The sequence below is a fragment of the Anser cygnoides genome, chromosome 22 (genome assembly GCF_040182565.1).
Source record: "Anser cygnoides isolate HZ-2024a breed goose chromosome 22, Taihu_goose_T2T_genome, whole genome shotgun sequence".
NCBI lineage: Eukaryota > Metazoa > Chordata > Aves > Anseriformes > Anatidae > Anser > Anser cygnoides.
This window is the reverse complement of record NC_089894.1, coordinates 2326201-2348860: the sequence shown is the minus strand read 5'-3', so window position 1 is coordinate 2348860 and position 22660 is coordinate 2326201. Positions and strand designations below refer to the sequence as shown.

Here is a 22660-nt window from a genome sequence, read left to right as displayed (position 1 = left end):
GAACACAAGACTGTTGAAAGAGTTTTGGTTTCTCTTACTTGTTTGCTGGTGCTTGAACTTTCAGGTCATACTTGGGTCGCAGTTTCAAGCTCCCCCAGCAACCACAGCAGTGAAAAACCCACTGCTGGAGAAAAAACAAAAAACAAAACAAAACAAAACAAACAAAACAAAACAAACAAACAAAAACAATATTTCTCAGCAATTCACAAAAGTATTCAGAAAATCGCCAATTACCACATGGCCATAGGGCATTGCCTTGAAGACATCGCTGGGGATTATTTTCAATGACCAAGAGTTTTCTCCTGTATCAAAAGAAAGCCCTTCACTCAAGCCATATCAAATTGATGCCCAGGTTACAAACTGAGCCCTTATTCATTGATAACACAGATAACCAAGCAGGTGGTAACCACGGAAGAAAATTGTCTTTTGGTAACATATGTGGAACTGCCTGCAACCCCAGCCGTATCGAGAAGAAAGCAGATTTTCTCTCCAGATGGCAAGCTTTACTTATTCTAATTACAGATATGTCCCCAAACACCTGAACACTCTCCATATACACACTGAAACACCACTTCACAGGCTGATGAGTTGAAGTAAAATTTATTTAGTTATTTAGCAATATTTTAGAACAAAAATTTCAGCTCTGTTCTCTTTGCTGCCTGCTATCTTTCTTCAAACAGCCTTTTGCAGTCAGCTTGTTGTACAGATCTTCTTGGCTTCAGAGTAGGGCATCTCTGGGATAAAAACTTTCAGAAAAAGGAAAATAAGCTTTAAAATTAATCTTGGGATTAATTAGGAGGGAAATAGAAGTGTAGAGTTCCAAACTGCCTTACTTCCTAATTAAAGACTGCTCACTGCACAGCTTCATGATCCTGAAGCAGTAAAGAAGATAGGGCCAGCTATTTAGCAGTACAAGTCGATATATCCCCATTGACTTTGCAAAGTCAATTTATGCCTCTTCTACCCAAGCTGACATACTCAGAAATCAGTGATGAAACTTGCAATGACTTCCATGGCACTCTGGGTCAGGCCAATATAAATAATCCATACTTATTCATTCTTTTTGGCTGGTCATTAGGAGATTTTCCTCCCACCTCTCCCCCTTCCACAGAGTCTACAGAGGCAGATTCTACTTCTCAGCACTGTACTGTTCAGAACAACATTTCATTTTAATTTATTCCACTGTTCAACAGGACAAGCCAATATAAAGCCTTATTTCTCTGACAAATAACTGCTTTACTTAATTCGCAGCAAGAGCCCAAGGTTTGCTGAAAAACAGAGTGATCATCTCAGGCCACATGGTATCTGACAGAGATGTGCAGAAGAGGAGGAAATACCTCACCCATTCAAAAGGATACTTGAGATGTCACAGAACTTTTTTTTCTCATTTTTACAAAGTGGAAAATAAACTTGGAAATATTAAAAAGTGTTATGAAGCCAGTCAACCTAAACATTATCCAGAGCATGGTGCCTCAGGTTGTGATTTCAAAAATGTGAGTTTTGCATAAATTATTGGCTGTGAGTTTAAACTGAGTTGATTTTTTTTTTTTTTTTTGATCAGGACAATGACGATTTCATTACAACTCTAGAAATGCTCTCTGTTGCATTTTCCAGAGGTGATGACAAGTGCAATTTATCAGCCACAGTTCCCAACCATGCTGACAGCTCTGGAGATGATAGACACAAAAAGACAATATCCAAAATGTATCCAAATTAGATAAAAAAAATAAAAACGGATTTTTGTCATATCCTTGTGCATACCCCTCTGTATGTCTAATGCCATGCATTACTTTGTGGTGACTTGAAATCCAGCAGCAATTTTACTGAATGAACATATGCCAGAAAATCATTTTGCAAACATCAATGGTCTTGAAAGACAAAATGAAAAATTCATCTAAGGAAAGAGACAAATGAGCTTTAACTCATTTCTTCTTCCAGAGTTAACAAGTGTTTAAAGGATTTTATTCACCATATGCCAGTGTTAAATCTGGGCAATGTGCTGTAATGCAATTGTACCTTCCCTGTAAAGCCATTTTACAATTATGGGACCTGTCCAGGAGTTTAATGAAATACTCAGTCAGAAAGTGGTCAAGTGCAGAACTCAAAACAACTTTTATGCACAAAGCAGTTATGCTGAAAACAGAGTGGGGATGCAGAAACTACTGAAGTGGAACATTTGCAACATTCCTTTTAAATCAAAATATTTCATTTCAGACTTAAAAGGACTTTTCTATGAAGCATTTTGAAAATATAATTTCAAACCAAGATTGGTTCCCAGGTATGTGAACCAAATCCTTACATCTCCCTTTTCTTTTCACCTTGAAAATGAAAGCTTCACAGTGATTTAAATAAAAAGTTTAATTGTGGATGAAGAGAAATTTCATTTCATGAAGAATGTTGACTTCCATGTTTTCTGGTCTGCTCTAAGTGGGAAAAATATTTGAAATCTCTAAAAAGAAATTGAAGAGAAACTGTTTCTACAACAAGAAAGGGTCTCGGGTACAATACACTTATGCTCTATAATCAGTCATGTAAAGCCACTGGGTTTTTCCTTTTCAGGGCAGTTCCACTTTACGTATCTAGTCCTGACCTCCTAGACCAAAGGTAACTTGGCTATAATTATTTTTCAAAATATTCCTCTTGTGCTTCACTAAGGGAGAAAACTGAATTATTAGATTCAAGTACAGCACAGTGCATTACCAATCCCTGCCCTGCTCTTGCCTTCATGATGCTAAAGAGTGACTGCAAAAATGGATTGGTCTTGCAACAAATTTAAAGCAATAAAGACATTGCTAATTTTAGGGCTGATGATATTTTCCACTACAGCCTGAAAGGATTGTCGGACCTGACTGGAAACAGCACTATTAGCTATGGTTCACAAACAGCAGAAGCATGAGGAGTGCTTCGTCTGATTCTAGAAGAAATATGAATTTTCCATACTATCACCAGTTAGGTTTGCCTGCAGGCGAGTTATTTACATCTGAGCATCAGCTGAAGCATTTCTAGGAACTTGGGAATTACATAACCTTGACAAATATTGCTATTCCAATCCCTCATTGCTGGACTGATGGGCCGAGGCCAAGTGTATGAAGTTCAATAAGGCCAAGTGCCGGGTCCTGCAGCTGGGGCACAACAACCCCAAGCAGCACTACAGGCTGGGAGATGAGTGGTTGGAAAGCTGCCTGGCAGAGAAGGACCTGGGAGTATTGGTTGATAGTCAGCTGAATATGAGCCAGCAGTGTGCTCACGTGGCCAAGAAGGCCAACAGCATCCGGGCTTGCATAAGAAACAGTGTGGCCAGCAGGGCTAGGGAAGTGATTGTCCCCCTGTGCTCGGCTCTGGTGAGGCCGCACCTTGAGTACTGTGTTCAGTTTTGGGCCCCTCGCTACAGGAAGGACATGGAGGTGCTCGAGTGTGTCCAGAGAAGGGCAAGGAACCTGGTGAGGGGTCTGGAGAACAAGTGTTACGAGGAGCGACTGAGGGAGCTGGGGTTGTTCAGCCTGGAGAAGAGGAGGCTCAGGGGCGACCTTATCACTCTCTACAGGTACCTTAAAGGAGGCTGTAGAGAGGTGGGGGTTGCTCTATTCTCCCACGTGCCTGGTGACAGGACGAGGGGGAATGGGCTAAAGTTGTACCAGGGCAGGTTTAGGTTGGATATTAGGAAGAACTTCTTTACCGAAAGGGCTGTTAGGCATTGGAATAGGCTGCCCAGGGAAGTGGTTGAGTCACCATCCCTGAAGGTATTTAAAAGACATTTAGATGTAGAGCTTAGTGATATGGTTTAGTGGAGGACTTGTTAGTGTTAGGTCAGAGGTTGGACTAGTTGATCTTGGAGGTCTCTTCCAACCTAGATGATTCTGTGACTTTGTAATTCTGTGATTGCTGATCCTAGAACACATTTGTTCTTCAGAAGGCACAACAGTATGCATATCTGTTCTTAATTGTCTTTCTTTGATTCTAGAAAGACTCCTTATTCTAAGGAGTCTTTAACCAAGGGAGAGCAGTTCTTCTTTCCTGAGGCTGCAGCCTCACGTTTACAGACCTATAGAGGAACTATATGCACATTTAACAACTCTATGGGGACTTAAAATAGTTGGTTAGCTAATGGATACAAGGGGTTTCAAGGCACCCAGGCAAGTTTTTTTTGTTGCTGTTTGGTGTCCTGGTTCCAGTTAGGACAGAGTTAATTTTTCCTCATAGTAGCTGGTAGGGTGCTATGTTTTGGATTAGGATGAGAAGAGTGCTGATAACATGCTGATGTTTTAATTGTTGCAGAGCAGTGCTTACACCAGGCCAAGGACTTTTCGGCTTCTCGCTCTGTCCTGCCAGCGAGCAGGCTGGGGGTGCAGCAGGAGCTGGGAGGGGACAGACCCAGGACAGCTGACCCAAACTGGCCAAAGGGGTATTCCATACCATCTGACGTCATGCTAAACAATATATAGGGGTGGCTGGCCGGGGTGGGGGGCCGGCTGCTCGGGGATAGGCTGGGCATCGGTCAGCGGGTGGTGAGCAATTGCATTGTGCATCACTTGTTTTCTTACACATTATTATTATTAATACTATTATCATTATCACTATTATTATTATTATTGTTATTATTATATTCCTGTCTTAATAAACTGTCTTTATCTCAACTCACCGGCTTCACTTTCCCGTTTCTCTCCCCCATCCCAGAGAGGGAGGGGGGAGGGTGAGCGAACGGCTGTGTGGTGTTTAGCTGCCAGCCGGGTTAAACCACAACATTTGGTTGGGGTTTTTTGAGCTCTCTTGACCTAATGAAAGTACAAAGACTTGTAAAAGCACAAGGATAGCCTTTGCTAACCTCATCTCTTAAACACAGGAGGAACACCAAGATGTAAAGACTCCTGGCAATCTTCAGATTATTGTTCTGGCAATGGAGACCAAATATTTCTACTGCTCCTATTAGCAGCGAAGTTTTTTGCCATCAGGGAAGATATATTCATTTCTGCAATCAACACTTTCCTAGGAAGTTTGTCAGTTTTGATATTTCATTTAGTGTAGTATGGGGAAAAGGCTACAGTGACTCTTGTAGAATATTTCACTGAAGTTAAATATTCTGCATCAATTTTACCAAAAACTGGAATATTCTTCTATTATGTCATAAATTGCATTGAAAAAAAATGCATTAAAAACAAAACAAGACCTTCAAATAGTGTACTTCCAAAGCACTTTCATAATTCCAGTAATCATGTTGAGTGTTGAGATTTTTAACCTTGAAATCATGGAATTGCTGAAACTTCCTTCGATTCCACTTGCCAAAGTCAGCTTGAAAAAGTTGTGAGGGGCATAGAACCAGTGGACAAAGATCTAAGAGCAATTATCATTAAATACCATCTGGATCTCCCTTACTTGGCAGCCAAACTTAAGACCCATCCCCTTTGTGCACCATCATCATATCCCTCCATCTCTGATAATGAAGCTTCCCAGATGTGTTTGGAGGTCAGCTCCTCTCCGTGCAGCTGGGGCTGGTGGAAAACACTGAGCTTTCTTCTCTGTAATTATGGCTCTCAGCCTGGCTGAGCAAATGCTTTGATTTACATTCCTGGATGTGCTAAGCATCAAATTTTTCTGGTACTCACAGCTTAAAATGCTTAGAACTGGAGATGAAAGCAGAGCATGCTCTCTTGCAAAAGGACGGTGCGCCCTGGAAAGTTTATGGTTGTGCTCATTGAAGCCTGGGGCTGGCTGTCAGCGCAGGAAAATGTGTAGGCGAACTTCAGAAAATTCCTGGATGGAAATGATCAACAGTCCGGTGACAGCTCAACCATGAGTTGGTGGGTTAGTGGGTGACAGGCCAGGGGGTGAGTCTGTGATCACCTACTTCTTGTGTTCTACCTCAAAAAGCCCATTGCTTGCAACTGTACGGGTGCTGCCCGTGCTGGTGACCTAACAAATACAGGTAACTACAGGTGACAGTGGCTGGAAAAGGGAATGTGTATCAGAATGAATGGGTCAAAAACACAAAGGGGAGGACTAGCACTTGTCACTGACAAATGATCTAGGTAGTGCCAAGATCTGATCCTGCACAGACATCCTTATGTGCTCAGGGGCAAGTAAGTGAGCAGTGGTTCTCCCCATCTTTGGGAGCTAAGAGGCCTGGAAACTTTCACCCAGCGTCTCTAGGATGTTTCCTGACCCTACCCAGTTCCGAGAATGAGCAAAGGAGGATTGCCTCAGTTCAGTGCATAGACAGAACTCACTTTTGCCCACAAAATAGCACTAGGACACCATGCAAGGCCCAACATCACCTGGAGCATGTTGCATGGAGGAAAACCCTTCAGTTCTGCATATCTCCTGGGCTGTTAGCGCTCTCTTATGGTCTGCTTGCTCCCTCCCCATCCCACCTTTCCCATCTACTTAGCCAGCTGAGCCTGCAAAGCAGCTCACTGCTTTCCAGGAACATATCTGAAACATCACTTCAGTTACAATGGGTTAAACTGCGGCAGGAATACGCAGGTGACCTGAGGAGGAGATGAGGGACCACCTACCCCAACCTGGGCTGCAGGCTGGACTCCCATGCGCAGATGGGCTCTTTCACCAGGCACAGCAGAGCATATGGGGATTATTTGCTTTTGGGAAGGAAACTGGACAATGAAACCATCTAAAACCCTCAAATAAAAATGCAACAATTTGAACGCAGCAGCAAATGGCTAAATAAAAGAAAAGCAGTCCCACCCACCCACGCACACACACCCAATCCCAGCTCAGCTGTGCTTTGGGGGTTTTGCATCACCTTCAGCATTTAACTTCTTGGCAGCCATTTGGATGGAATAAAATCCCACCCTTCCCCCATATGATTACAGGACCCTTTCCTGGGGTTTCTATGGAAACCCAGCTGCTTTTAAAAATATCTGCTCCTCCTTTCAGTGGAAGAGAGTCAAACAGCTAATTGCCTTCTGACAAGTTCTCCCCTTTGGATAATCTTTTTGCTTATTCACCCACCAGATTAGGGGCTCTCCCTTTCTCCAGCTTGGAATTTGCTTTGCAACAGGTTAAAGCTGCAGCTAAATTCAAAAATCCATCACAGGACACAAGTGCTGGAAGCTTGGACTGCAAAAAGCCCCCAGCTCCCAAGAGGCAGAACCCAGGATCCACTTCCATGGTTCTCCAGCTCTTGTCTAGCCACAGGTTGAAGATCCCTCACTTCAGCCAGTCCTGTACCTATGCGGGCAGCTCAACTTCTCTCACTGTTCAGTCCAATCACTGAGGAAAGTCTGAAGGACTTCGGGGCCTGCCCAAGTGCATTATTGTGCCTCCTTTGCGTAAAAGCCTTCAAGAAAATACCCTGATGTATCCCCACCTGGGGTACCATGTTTGGATTCAGATGGGGAAGGCAATATCCCTCCCACATACCGCCTCTCCCACGCCATGCACAGCCTCTGACCCCACTGAATTTGGTATCGGGAAAGGACCCCCCCAAACCCACTGGCTCCCAACACTCATCACTTCTGACAGGCACCTCTGGCTGCCCGTACTTGCCATAACAACGGTTTCCAGGCAGTCATGCATCCTGGAAGCCCAAGTCCTGGCACTTTAAATCAGTCTAAATAGTTTCACAGACAAAACATCTTGTCAGCATCTACACAATCTCTCCTGATTGAACCAGTGATCGATGTGACACATCAGAAACACAACTTACACATTTTCGCTGCTTGCTAAAGCTCACTCAGAGGGGCTGAGGAGGCAGCTTAGGGAAGGATAGGGCAGGGGAGCCTACTTTGCTGACATACAAGGCACATTCAGATGACATCCAGTGATTACTAGTCTGCGTTAAAGCACAAATTGTTACTTATCCTCCCATCTTCTCACACAGCCCTCAAAGTTTCCCTAAATAGCATCACGGATGATTGAGAGAGGGCTGTAGTGCTTTAGAAGAGGTTGGAGGTAGTGGGGTTTGCATGTGTCTGTATTTTATTTCACTAAATATCTGCTCTGTCTGGCTGTCCACATTTGTGGTACAGAGTGAAAAGAGAGCCCTGAGAAAGCAACATCTCTAAGGATGAACATCGGCTTTTGCATCATTTAAAGATTATGACACCCAGAGCCAAACATTGCAATGAGGCTTTTGCTTGGAGAACTGATGTCAGCTCTGCAGAGACTCATCAAGCAGTTTGCAAGGGGCAGAAGGATGAGAAGTTCTCACGTGAGGGCTCGAGGACAAGCAGAGGATTTGACATGTTCTGAGGATTTTGTGGTAAAGCAGCCTGCTAGCCCTACCTGTCTCCTGCTAATAGCTCAATATGTTCAAACATTTGTAGGTGCACATGAACAAATGTATGTCTGCATGTATCTAGGTAGGTACCAAGCTCTCTGCCCCTCCAGAGGCCCTGCCTTAACCAAGCTAGTTAGTTATCCACGAAATAATGAGATTTTGCTTTAAAGTAAGGAGATTTAAATGAAAGAACGTGAGTACCTTTCATTTACTGGCTGGCTTTTCAGCCTTTTCAGACACACTTGCAACCTTTCCTCTACAACTCAGAGCCCAGAGCCACGCTTTGTAATAACATCGGAGCTCAAGTTCACATTTCATCAGAAGAGCTGAAGCTTTAAGGAGAACATTAAGTTTTGCAAGATACATAATAAAATCACTAGAGCTGGCAACCATATAATCTGAAGTGTAAATTTCCAGCCCTTTTCGCTGGCAAAGACAGCTGTCATGCTGATAACTCACCACCAAAGCTGAAGTTTGTCCATATTATTTAGCAAATATACACAAGTACTCCAGGAGAGAATCCACAAACAAGTCACTAATCTAAAAAAGCTGAAATCAGAGGATGAATACAAGTTTGCTATTCCTGGCACGCTTAGGGCATATAGATAAGAGTAATTCTGGCAGTGGGATTAAACAGAACTTATGCTTTCAATATGATAGAAAGTGTGTTAGACCTATGAGAACAGGGACAGGACTGAGGATTTTTTTTTGTTTGTTTGTTTTCCATTTTAATAGAATAGGACTTTCACCTCTTAATGTTTTACCCCGTCTTTTAGTGTAGGGCAGCCTTTCTGCCAACCCCTTGTACCACAGCAACTTTGCACATACCCAAATGGGGAAGAAAAAAACTATTTGCATAATAGGAGAAGATGCTGTTTTAAATAAGCTCTGATGAGCTGAATCACAGGGGAACCCCGGGAGTGTGGCTGAAGCAGCAGACCTGTTGCATGGCTCATTATATATTGCTTTAGTATGCCATTAATATGCACCTCCAAGGCATTCCTGCATTTTCCCATGAAAGATTAAAGAGAAGTCAATTTCTACTAATCACACATTTTCTACATTGCTGTCTCACATTTTGCTGATGGGGAAAGCAAGGACTGTGTCTTCTCTCTTCAAACATCCAGGGGATGGGGTTTATTTCCCACCGCAAACACCCTGCAGAAAGGCATTCCGGCAACACACGGAGGGAGCAACCCTGCTGCCTCCAGGATGGCAGGTGCTTGCTGCCACAGTCTCCAGGCGGCCCTGCTGCTTCTGTCTGCTTTTCTAAGTCTTCCCACTCCAGAGCCCCCCAAGCACCATATCTGGGGTGGGAAGTCCTCCTTCAGCCTGCTAATACAGTACTGAGCCTCCCTGATGTAGCTCTTGGTGAGGTTACTCAGGACCTCTTAGCAGAAGGAATAAAGGCAGTAAAACCACCTTTTTGGCTTTTGACATGTTAAAAGCTGGTGCATGCACTACACAAAATGCTATCTGAGGACAGGAATCCCAAAGCACCCAGGTAGAATCAGCTCTAAGTGCAAGAATCCTTCTAATGCAGCTTTCACCTCTGCTGGCATCATGAGGTCAAAAACACCTCTGACAGATGCAGCACTTCCTGCCCTAATGGGGCAAAGCTGTGAGAGGGAAGGCTGATGGCCAGCACTCCTGGCACCTTGGACTCCTTCTCCTACCAAGTATAAAACAAACTCACAGAGAGTGACAAGGGCTTGCTGAAGGGAAGTAAAATGCAGTGAAGTTCTTTTGACAACACATTCTTTTTCCATTAAAAAAACATCAAGTCATCAATAACAAGCTTTTTTCTTTTTTTACATCGTAAGAATAGCATCTGATGCACAAGGGAGGATTTCTCTTAAATTGAAAACAATTCTTTTCAAGATCTATAAACCAAAAATATATACATTTTTTTCCATCTTGAATCAAAGTGACATTTTATTTAGCAGAAGTGAATGATTACATCAAAGATGTAATAACGGCACCTTCAATCGCAACCCAGCCAACTCCATAAAAATCTGCAAAGAACTCTCATGCCCATACCCTGAGACAGGCTGTCTCTCCAACCTCATGCTCAGGACCAGGATCAGTCTTTTCTGCTACATTGTTTGGTAGAAATAAACATCTCAGACAAGGAGGTTTTTGCATACATTTCCTTTCCACAATGAGCTCTGAGCAGGAGATGCTTCCCTTCAGCTGCAAAAGCCCTGTCTCACTCAGCATGCAGCCCAAGGAGGGAAGCCTTTATCTCCAGTGAACACCATCCCCCAGACAGTGAGATGGAAAATGCCAACAGGAGATTTGCTGGCTCTGAAGTGCTGAGGAAATATGAGCCCGTCATGTATGATTAGATGTACATCTGTAGGAGAGAGATTCCCTTAGCAGCTTCCTCTGGCTCCTCTGTCCCTCATACATACTTCTTTGCTTCTGCAATCACCTTCCTTAGGATAATACCAAGTGTGGTTCCCTGTTTTCACACATCCCTGAGCTTTGGGACCTTAGTGCAGAGATTTGTCTGTGTTTTCAGAGAGCAAGGGAAGACAGAGGTGTGATGGGTGCTCCCATTTCGTCCAACTTTCTTTTTTTCTAGAATGCCACCTAGTACTGCAAGTTTTGTGCCTTGTCAAAATTCCAGATTAAAAGCAAACTGAACTAGTCTACTTTAAAACATTTAGGACTCTGCTATTTGGGATGCTCAGCCAAGTCTCACCCTACTCCAGTTTCATAACTGCTTCCCAAACTTAGTATTTAATATTTCGCTGATTGAGGATGACAAGATTGCTTCATGGGCTGCAAGTCTGGGCTGTAATAATGCAAAAACTCTCCTTGCAGGGCAGAATGGACTTTCCTAGTGAATAAAGCCATGGCAATAAGTGACTGCAGCATGGAGCTCCACTGCTGCTTGATGCAAGCAGTACACTACTTCCTAAATTGAAGTTATTAGCATATGTACATACTCATTAGCATATACATTCATTTGGGTATATAAACATTATCTCTACATGAACTAGGCAATTACTTGGATGCTACTGCCTTGCAAAGTGGACAGATTTTCAGTTTCTACAAAACTGAGCAAGATGTTTGGAACAGTATAATCTACTCCTAGAAAAATACTGCGGTTAGATTTTTAGGAGCTTGTCATGCTCCCAGGCAGGCAAAGCCTCAGGGTCTTCCGGAAGTCCAAACAAGAAAGTGTCTACTAGCTTGGAGTTACTTATTGTTTTTCTAACCTTTATCTCACCCTAAGACAGTTCCTGATTGGAAAGAATATATCAAGTGATCAGAGAGAGCAATCCACTTAAGCCACCCTGCTGGTTTCTCCTCTAGGCCATACCACAGACTCACGGTACAGCCTCGCAACTTGTCTGAACTCCTCTTGTCTCCATCCTCCTTCTGTAGCACATGGCTGGTAGCAGTTAATTGATACCCATCTTTTCCTTGCCTCCTTTTCTTAGCCTGTAAGACGTTGGGCAAGAGACTGCTGTGGTCCATGTTTACTACAGCTGTGTTCTGCCCTTCGCCAGGGCTTCAAAGCACTTTAATGCAGAAATCAGGGAACCTATAATTAGATCTGCAATCAATCCTAATAGTGGCTCGTGAAAGCTTTTTTGTGTTTCCATCATTTTTGTTGCAGTGCTTAGCAGCTGACTAAAAGGAATGGGTGCAGTATATAACAAAGCATCTCACTGCCAGTCGGAGGTGAGAAAGAAAACAGGTTAATTCTGCTTTTATTTCTCCTGCAGTCCACCTGCTCTTATGTATTAACATGAGCAGCTACAATCTGAGTACATTGCTACAACATTTTTGTCTTTATGATGGTTACAGGTGTAAACCAGCGAAGTATGACACATTAAAGAGCTTAAACACTTGCAAGCCCAGTCACATCCACACAATCCTCACCTCCTTTCAAAAGGAGGCAATTGCTCTCGAGCACTTCAGAACCCCAAAACCACTGCCCAGGACTGAGAGTAACCTTTGGAACAAGCAGCAGACTCACTGCAGAGGGAATAGAAAGCACATACTCTCAGCTGAGCTGTAAATGCTGGCTCTGCTTTTTAGGTTAAAGGATTTTTTTTTTTCTAGAAAGGCAGAAAAGTGAAATGTGGCTTGTATCAGACAGCAGAGGTCCCTACTTCAGTATCCATCTCCTTTACCACTGTTGCAGCCATTAAATAGAAACATGCACCCCCTAGCAGTTTGGCTGAGAAGGAAGCCCAGAAGAAGTAGTTACAGGTACCTACAATGATCACCTTAAATAGAGGTAGGTAGCAGTAAAAAAATTTAAGTTTACTTTGAGGGAGAGCTTATATATAAGCATTTATAGCTAGATTCATAGGTACAAGAGGCAGAACAGGAAAATAAGAACCTGCAGCTGAAACCCTGAGTCCCAGGAGGGAATGTGCCTTGCCAGCACCCCCCCTGCTAGTCCTGAGCCCCCTAAACTTGTCCCAAAAAAATGAAGCTTGCTCCTGTTCCAGACTTGTATACCCAGGGACCATGAGTGTGCCTCTCTGGGAAAATGTTGAAGGAAAAGCAGGCAGGGCTAAGAGATCTCATTAGCAGTTTAATTGCATAAAGGAAGTTCCTAGGATTAGTAGAACTTTTACCTACTGAATAGCTTTTCTTTTCAATTACAGGGAATATATCTACCTGCTCAGATAAGGTATTTGCTAGTGGGATGCTCATTAATCTAGATGTATTTGCTGTGGTAGACTTGGCTGATAATTAGTCTTTCCTTCTGTTTCCCGTGGGAGCAAAAGGGTCTTAATGTCTCTGCATTGCTCAGTCATGAATAATCCTTCAGGCAGCAGGCTTGTCTGGGAGAACTTACCCATAAGAGGCAAACTGCCTTCCTGCCCATAGCCTGGCCCAAGACCTACCCTGAGCAGTGCTCCTCCAAGCTGAGAGCCGACAGTGCAGTTGGAACGAGCCTGCTCTGTCCAGTTCTACATGCTCTGCACACAGAGGGCATCCTTCTGTTCAGGGATGCTGGGAAGGGAAGGTTTGAGGTTCTGACTTGATGAGTTTACAGTTTCCTCTTGCAAGAACTGCACATGGAGAGGCTCTGGAAAGCAGTGATTGCTTTCTGAGGGCTCCAAGGGATGCAGTCATCCTAGAATCATAAAGATTGGAAGAGACTTTCAAGATCATCTGGTCTAACCATACCCCTACCACAAATGTCACCCACTAAACCATGTCCCTAAGCACCACATCCAACCTTTCCTTGAACACCCCTAGGGATGGTGATGCCACCATTTCCCTAGGCAACCCGTTCCAATGCCTGACCACTCTTTCTGAGAGGAAATACCTCCTAATTTCCAGCCTAAACCTCCTCTGGCACAACTTGAGGCCATTCCCTCTAGTCCTATCACTAGTCATCTGCAAGAAGAGGCTTACCCCCAGCTCCCCACAACTGTGAAATGGTGGAGGAGCTGTGGGATTGGGCCTTTCCTGCCATATTTGGGCCTCACTGAAACACAGCTCTCTATTTACAGGTGAGACTGTTCTGCATTTAACTGCACTGAGAGCTGCAGTTGGGCTTTGCTGCACTAGCTCAACACATTCTTGCCACAGCCATTGCAAGGCTAGCATGGCAGCATCCCATTCCAGGGATTCCAACCCCCTAAGGCATAGCTGTGCAAATTTGTACAGCTAAGGGCGGTTGCATTGCTTGTGTAATGATTAACTAAGCTTAAAAGTGGACCTGAGATAGGAATGAGACCCCATAAAGTTCTGCCAAGCTCTGTTGGGTCTGATTTCCCCAGCTGCAAATGGGGGGCAGGTGGTAGTGGGGTTAAATCTATTAAAGGCTGCAAACAGGCTTCATTCTGCTCTGGATTAATGGCTAATTGAGGTGTAGAGAGAGCCTGAGGGCGGGACCAGAGACAGTTTCCCCTTCCTGCATCCCTGGAGGTGCCTGCTTGTACTGTTTTCCTGGTAAGCCTTACAAAGGTTATATTCTCTAATTCTTTGTCTGGCAGGCCCCTTCTCACTGAGATGACTGAGCAATTCTGTCCCATAACCCCGAGGCACCAAGCTTTCCATTTCCCAGGACAGTCTTTTTTCCTCTAAGCTTTCCAAAAGCACCACCCCACGGAGCCCAGCACTACCTCTGCCTGCCTTTTGCTGCAAAAAGAAAGAGTGATCAGAGCCACATAGTTTTCTTAAGTATTTGCTCAAAACTGGCATTCTTACCTCCATGTTTCTTTCCAGCTTGAGGCCTAAGACTGAGAAAGGCACTTTGAGTACAATGTTAGCTAAATAGTTTTTGTGTCAAACCTATGACTTATGCATGAGATTAATCCTTACCTACCAAATTTTGTCATGTTAAGGAATAAATGTTCGCCATTGTCCAATAAATGACCCCAGAGACAAGCCCTCCACTGGAGGGAAACAGAAATAAAATGTAACAGCCTGGGATTTATGTATCAAACACTTAACTCCTTCAGAGCTGACCTGCTCAACCGACATCAAAGGCATTCCTTGCTTACACGCAGAGTAACTCAGCACCTCCAAATACCATCTTGCAGACAGCACAGGCCTTTTGGCAGGGCAGAGCATCTCCAGAAGTGGAAATGCTTCAGAGAAGCATCTCTGTCAGTTGATAAATAAACAAGCTGTCTTTAGCTGATGAGCACCTTCAGCCAGATGCTCAAATCTGGTAAAGCCAGCTCTAAGCTTCCCAGAAAGTCCAGATCCCATGGGGATATGTTAGTGCACAGATGTGCCTGTTGTAATGCCCACAGGCTTGCAGAGCAGCTGGGTGCTTCTGCAGGATGCTGCTGTGTGTGTGCTTGCTCTGGCTCAAATTTTATGTGAAAGGTTGCTCTATATCTGTGCACAGGTGCTGCAGCCTCTGCAGACCAGTGGGTTAACCCTTTCACAGAATCACAGAATTGTAGTGGTACTCACTATTTTTTTGCCTCCACTTTCACTGCTAAGGCTTGTTCTTGGGTCTCCCTAGACTCCTAGCAGATCGTGGAGTAAAGAAACAACCACGAAAAGAACTTGCGTGTTACTTAATCCATTTAAAGAAGGGGACAGGATGGGACGTACCTTCAGGCCAATCACTACCCAAGGGCACAGCACTGCCCCCCCCCCCCCAAACCCCTCAGGCGCCCCGGGGCCGCCTCACGCCCCGATGGAAACAGCGCGCGAGTAGGCCCCAGCCCCAGCCATTTAAACTGCTCCACCACTCCCTGTTCGGCGCCGGGTGACTGTCACGCAGCTGCTGCTCGGCCTGAGGCGGTGGAGCCGAGGAGGCGGCTGGGGGGCAGGAGTTGAGGAGGCAAAAAAGGTGGGGTGAGCCCGAGCCTGGCCCCGCCGCCTCAGCGCTGAGAAGCCCTGAGCCCCCTGTGATTCCCAGCGCCGCCGGTCTCCTCGGAGTTTTCGCTACTGCCTTCCATATACCATATTAGGACACATAACGTGAGGCTTATTTCCAATCCCTCTGTTAACCTCTTCTACTTCAGCCTTGTTTCTGGTGTTGGGTGATAGTACAAGTCCAGGCTGGGTTTGGCATCAGAGTTGTGAAGTACTTCTCAAAGACCAAGTATTTTTTTGAGGTATCGTAAAACCCTTGTGGACAGGAATCACAGAATTGCAGGGGTTGGAAGGGACCTTGAGAGATCATTGGGTCCAACCCCCCTGCCAAAGCAGGTTCCTTAGAGCAGGTTGCACAGGTAGGCATCCAGACGTGCCTTGAATATCTCCAGAGAAGGAGACTCCCCAACCTCCCTGGGCAGCCTGTTCCAGTGGTTTGTCACACTCACCACGAAGAAGTTCTTTCACATGTTGGTGTGGAACTTCCTGTGCTCTGTTTTGTGGCCATTGCCCCTTGTCCTGTCCCCACAAACCACTGAAAAGAGGTTGGACAAATCCCTCTGTCTCCCACACTTCAGGTATTTATAAACATTGATAAGATCCCCTCTCAGTCTTCTTTTCTCAAGGCTGAACAGACCCAGGTGTCTCAGCCTTTCCTCATCAGGAAGATGCTTCAGGCCCCGTATCACCTTTGTTGCCCTCCTCTGGACTCTTTCCAGGAGATTCCCATCTTTTTTTTTTTTGTACCAGTGGAGTCCAGAACTGGACACAGTACTCCAGGTGTGGCCTGACCAGGGTAGAGTAGAGGGGGAGGATCACCTCCCTTGACCTGCTGGCCATGCTCCTTTTAATGCATGCCAGGATCCCGTTGCCCTTCTTGGCCACCAGGGCACACTGCTGGCTCATGGTCAACCTGTCGTCCACCAGGATCCCCAGGTCCTTCTCCGCAGAGCTCCTCTCCAGCAGGTCATCCCCCAGCCTGTACTGATACATGCGGTTATTCCTTCCCAGGTGCAGGACTCTACACTTGCTCTTATTAAACCTCATTTGGTTTCTTCCTGCCCACCTCTCCAGCCTGTCCAGGTCTCGCTGAATGGCAGCACAGCCTTCTGGCATGTCAGCCACTCCTCCCAGCTTTGTGTCATCGGCATGCTTGCTGAGGATGGACACTATTCCCTCATCAAGGTCGTCGATGAAGATGTTGAACAAGACCAGACCCAGCACCGACCCCCTGGGAACACCGCTAGTCATGGGTCTCCAGCCGGACTCTGTGCCGCTGATCACCACCCTCTGAGCTCAGCCAGTCAGCCAGTTCTCAACCCACCTTACTGTCCACTCATCTATCCTACACCTTCTCATCTTTGTTAGCAGGATGCCATGGGAAAAAGTATCAAAAGCTTTGCTAAAATCAAGGTAGATGACATCCACTGCTCTCCCCCTGTCTACCCAGCTGGTGATGCCATCATAGAAAGCAATGAGTTTGGTCAAGCACGATTTCCCCTTTGTGAATCCATGCTGACTACTCCTCATAACCTTCTTCTCTTCCAATTGCTTAGAGATGGCATCCAGAACAAGCTGTTCCAGCACCTTTCCAGGGTCAGAGGTGAGACTGACTGGCCTGTAGCTTCCCTTGTAGGGGATCTTATTAATATTTAATGTTTACAAATATCTTAAGTGTGGGAGACAGAGGGATTTGGCCAACCTCTTTTCAGTGGTTTGTGGGGACAGGACAAGGGGCAATGGCCACAAAATGGAGCACAGGAAGTTCCGCACCAACATGTGAAAGAACTTCTTCACGGTAAGGGTGATGGAGCACTGGAACAGGCTGCCCAGGGAGGTTGTGGAGTCTCCTTCTCTGGAGATATTCAAGGCCCCTCTGGATGCCTACCTGTGCAACCTGCTCTAAGGAACTTGCTTTAGCAGGGGGGTTGGACCTGATGATCTCTTTAGGTCCCTTCCAACCCCTGCAATTCTGTGACTCTGTGATTCCCAGATCCTTTTTCTTGCCCTTTTTGAAGACCAGGGTGACATTGGCTATCCTCCAGTCTTCAGGCACCTCTCCCATTCTCCGAGACCTGTCAAAGATGATAGAGAGCAGTTTGGCAGTCACCTCTGCCAGCTCCCTCAGCACACGTGGATGCATCCCATCAGGGCCCATGGATTTGTGTGTGATGATCCCACTCAGACACTCTGGGACCACTCCCTCCTCAACCAGAGGGGAGCTCTCCATTTCCCAGACTCTTTCTCCTCCCTCAAGGGTCCAGGAGTCCCAGGGAGGAGTCTTTGAAGCAAAGACTGAAGCAAAGAAGGCATTCAGTATCTCCGCCTTCTCAGCATCCCCCGTTACCAGGACACCCACCTTGTTCAGCAGGGGACCCACATTATCCCTAGTCTTCCTTTTATGTTTACATACTCAAAAAAACCCTTCTTATTATCCTTTATCTCCTTTGCCAGCTTGATCTCCAGGTGGGCTTTAGCTTTCCTCGTGGCATCCATGCAGGCCCTGACAACACTCCCACACTCCTCCAAAGAGGACAGGTTCTTTTTCAACATTTCATAGACCTTCTTCTTCCTTTTGATCTTGTCAATGAGCTCCTTGCTCATCCACACAGGTCTCCTGCCTCCCTTCCCTGCTTTCCTACTCTTAGGGATGTACTGATCCTGAGCTTGGAAGAAGTGCTGTTTAAATGTTGCCCAGCTCTCACAAGCACCCTTGCCTTCTAGCAATCTACCCATGAGATACCCCCCAGTAGGTCCCGGAAGAGGTCAAAGTTGGCTCTCTGAAAGTCCAGGGTAGCAATCCTACTTTTTGCCTTACTTCTTCCACCAAGTTCCATCTTGAACACCACCATCTCATGGTCGCTGCATCCCAAGCTACCCCCAGCCATCCCATCCCTGACAAGCCCATCCTTGTTGGTAACAACAAGGTCCAGAAGCACCCCGTGCCTCGTCGTCTCCTCCACCACTTTCTCCCCTTGTTCTTCAGGAGATGTTATAAAGACACCTTTCTGCTCTGGATTTTAACCCATTCTTCATGCAAAGCTGGGGAAAAAGCTGATAGCTTTCACCCAATAAACCTCCTAGCTGGAGCCTTGCTTGAACCTGTGCCCTGGGCTGAACCAGGGGAGCCAGAAACTTGTTAGCTGTGGGGAAAAACCTGCCCCCGCCCTCTTCCACTGCCAGTGATCCTCAGATTCCAGTGACGTTTAGCCCAGCTCCCTGTAAATGCCAGGGCAGGTGTCGCTGCTTGGCAAGGAGGGCAGCAAGCTCTGGGTAGGCAGCCTCTGGGGCTACTTCTCTGCTTTTCCCCCACAAGTGTTCAGGGCTGCAGGGTTTGAAGCTCAGCCTCCTGCTGCCCTCCCAGCACTGCCAGAGCACCACGGGTCTCACTAATGAATGCTCCTCAGCGTTTCCCTCCTTCCTTGCTGTGCCTTAGGCTCTCTGTAGCATCTCTGAGCAGTCAGGATGAAGTCTGATCTATCTGGTCAGACCAGCGATCTCTCTATGTATGTCTGTGCTGATCCCAGTTTCTGGGCTGCAGTCGTTCTCAGACACCTGCTGTTTTTGAAGGGATCTAATGCCAAAACCTCCAGGAATCCAGAGGAAAACAGACTTAAAGGATTTGAAAAATTGATCTCCACACAAGCAAGCCCTTGGAGTGATAAGGCATGGCCACGCAAATATCCACCTCTGTTCCACACCCAGACCATAAGTGCATTTTGCGTAAGTCCTGTTGAGGTCCCACATGTGCCAACCCCTGTGTTCCTACATGATTTCCCATCTCTGGTCTCTCCTAGAGCAGCTACAGGGCTTTGAGAAGGTGGAGTTGGCCCCCTCCCACCAACCTAAACAGCCCTTTGCCATAAAAATACATTAAGCATCTCCCGCAAAAGAGAATCTGCCTTCTTCCTACCTGAGCATTTATTGTGGTCAGCAAATGCTCTCTTTAGATTATACCTTAAGATCATCTGGATTTTACCTGGTTCTTCCCTTTCTCTCTTCTTCTTTTGACACAATGCCTTCAAAGCAGGGATGAGGGAGCATCTGCAATTTCTCTGCAATACCACTTCTTTATAATGCCTGCTTGTACTTGGTTTGTTTTTTGTTGTTTGTTTGTTTGTTTTTGTTTGTTTGTTTTGTGAAAGAGTGGGGAGAGGCATAGGAAGAAGGCACTAAGGTGAAACTTCATCCCTGGCTGTTTCAAAGCAGTGCTCAGTGAAGGCACTAACCAGATGCCCATTACCAAGTCCCTCAGTCTTCCAAACATGAAAAGGAAAGCAGAACCCAGAGGATTTGTGGGGTCACCCAGGCAATTCCCCCCCCTCCCCTCTCCCTCCCCACCAGCAGCAGCTCTTCCCAAAACCACTCCAGATGTTTGTTCAACATGTTGTTAAAAACCTTCAGTGAGGGAGACTCCACTTCTGAGGCAACCTATTGCAGGGTTGCATTCTCTTTCCATTAGGAAGTTTTTCTTAATGTCTAACCTAAATCTTTCCTCCTACGACTTAAACCCATTATTTCTCATGTTATCCCCATGGACAAGGAGACCACTTTACTGCCTTTCTCTTTGCAATTCTCTCTCGTGTACTTGAAGGTTACATTTATCTTTACAACCTTGCTTGAAAATAGACCATTGCCATTATCTCTAGCAAACAGATGGGAGCAGAGGAGCTAAGGTTGGGGTTTCTTGCTTAATTTTAGATGTCTGAAAGTTACAAGTCTAAATTAGCTGTGTGGTGTTCACTGTGGACTTGAGCACAGATTTCTGCAGCTGGCGTCCCTCAATCCCTTGCTTTAGTGCTGTGTGATATTTTGCTTCCCCATCACAAAATTTTTGTTTCAGGATAGGATGAGGTTAAGGTTAAGGATGAGGTGTTGCTTTCCAAAATGTATCTGAATCTCTAATCCCAAAGCACTCATCATCACTAATAAGGGTGGTGAAGGGGCTGTATCGAGGGATGCATGCACAGTGGTGCTGTGGCAGCGAGCATTACATGCTGCACAGCGTCTGGAAGAGACATCCTTGGGCGAAATATCAATTTTGGATGCTTCTCAGGAAGAAATGTTACTTTCAAGTTTACTTATAATACTGTCTTTCAAGTGCAAAGTGACTGCTTCATTTAATCAGAGCAAACAGCACGTATTGGTTGCTTCTTCCTTTTACTTTTTAGCACTAAGTTTGTGTTATGTTTGAGTTTTGGCAGGGGTATAAAATTGTAACAAGTAGGAGATAAAGCTCAATTGGTTTGGAGAAGGGGAGATACATTTTTTTTTTCCAATTGGAAAAAAAAAAAGTAGTTTGATACTAATACATATTGTAAATTCAAGCTGTTAATTGGAAAAAAATGAGAACATAAATATTTCAGTCTTTAGTGTTTGTGTTAATCTGTCACTTTGAGAAGAAACAAGCTTTGATTATCTTTTTTTCATTTGAAGTGGTATTTCATTTCAAAACTTCCTTCAATTAGACTTTTATTAACTGAAAATCAGTCAAGAAATGCAAGAATGGTATAAGACGTACTCAGTTCATTTCTAAACCACTTTTTATTATTATTATTATTTTCAATTTATTTATACTTTGGCCAGTTTTTCTCCTCTTTCCCCAGAATCATCAGTCTACCAGGCAATTGCTGCTGTGCCCAGCTCATTACAGGTGTGGGCTGGATCCTGCTGCAAAGGGAATTTTAGCCCTTGGCAAAGGGGAGCAGGAGAGGACAGGGCTGACACGTTGCCCAGGCTTCCAGAGAGCTGCCCTATTTGGGCTGATAAAACCTTACAACCACCTCTTTGAAAAATCCCAGCATGTCACTGGTTGCTCTTTGCTGAACCTGAACAAAGTAAAACCAAACCCTAATTTAAAAAAAAAAAAAAAAAAGGAAGAGATGTGGAGAGGGGGAGAGAGAGAATCCTTTGAGATGGAATAGTTTGTTTTGAGATTCTTTATTTTGAGTAGGGCTTTTCTTAAAAAAAAAAAAATAAATAGGGAAAGCCCATTTAGCATCAAAGTAAATGAAAATCTCCAAGGTTGTGCTGTACCAGTGGCAAATAGACTATTCCTACTCAAACAAAACTTCTTTTATTTTCTCTTCTCAAGCAACAACTCATTGCAGTTTAGCTCGAAGTCTCAATAAAACAGACAAAAATTAATTGAATTGGAAAAATCTGAGCCAGCTCTGCTTGTGAACTGGAGGACCCTTGCCAATGAAACTGTGCAGGATGATAGCTCTGGAGCTCAAATAGCTCATCTGGTTTTCTCTATTGGCGCATGACAATCTCCTCTGAATCCTGGGACCACTACTTTTCACTGTGGGACTTTAATATAGGTCTGAGAGCAGTGGTGAATCCCTTCCCCAGAACCTTGCCAGGGTTGCCTATCCTGTGTTGTCTCTGGCAAGCTGCCATGGGAAGAGATGGGTGTGCATTTGTTGGTGCCGTAGGATGTTAATGCCTGCCTCCATCTGCTATCATAACCCTCTGCGTCACTCCAAGTCTCCTGACTGTTGTACACAAAGCTGCATGATGCTTTGAGTACCAAGCAAATCTGGTTTAGCAGGGCAGCTTGCAAACTCAATTAATGGGCTCTTGTTACCCAGCCAACCTGCTGCACTGGGAACATTGCCAATGAAGTGGGATCAAGGTAGCACATTTCAATGACTGAGTGACAGCTCAGCGTACCACCAAGCATAACAGTTCGTGGTGTACACATCTGACTGCACTGGCTGTGAGTACTGAGGATCCAGGACTTGGTAGCAAGAACTTGTGCCTCCTTTTGGGTAACTTTCCAGATCCGACATGGCTAATATGGAGTCCATTGCCATGGCAGGACATCTCTTTTGATGTGATTCTATGCAGTCACCAAAATAATTGGGATGTAAAGCAGAACAGTATCTTTCTTTTCCAGAATAAGGCCCAGAGTGCTTGGATAATACTTTCCTTCCTCTGGGAACGAGAATTCTCTCCAGCACCTTCAAGCAAGCATAGTACTTGGCCTGGGTCCTTGCAGAGTTTTACATGGCTGTTTAGATCCATATGAAGTAACTCTTGAACGCAATCAGCCCCTGAGATCTGTGTCTTCTGGGATAGATTGTGATGAGCTTCAGAGCCTGC

General features: G+C 45.1%; 1 protein-coding gene and 1 long non-coding RNA gene across 5 annotated transcripts in view; one reads left to right on the top strand and one right to left on the bottom strand.

Moving 5' to 3' along the window:
• LOC106049724 (uncharacterized) overlaps positions 1-4789 on the top strand; it is a 59027-nt gene extending 54238 nt beyond the window's left edge. For 2 of the 3 annotated variants that reach the window (XR_007158239.2, XR_010826234.1), the window contains one exon: positions 1252-4789. This is a non-coding gene — a long non-coding RNA (uncharacterized lncRNA). The remainder of the gene's footprint in view (positions 1-1251) is intronic. The other variant, XR_010826233.1, reaches the window with a different exon arrangement.
• ASIC2 (acid sensing ion channel subunit 2) overlaps positions 1-22660 on the bottom strand; it is a 506967-nt gene that overhangs the window by 445590 nt on the left and 38717 nt on the right. The gene's annotated exons all lie outside the window — the stretch shown is intronic.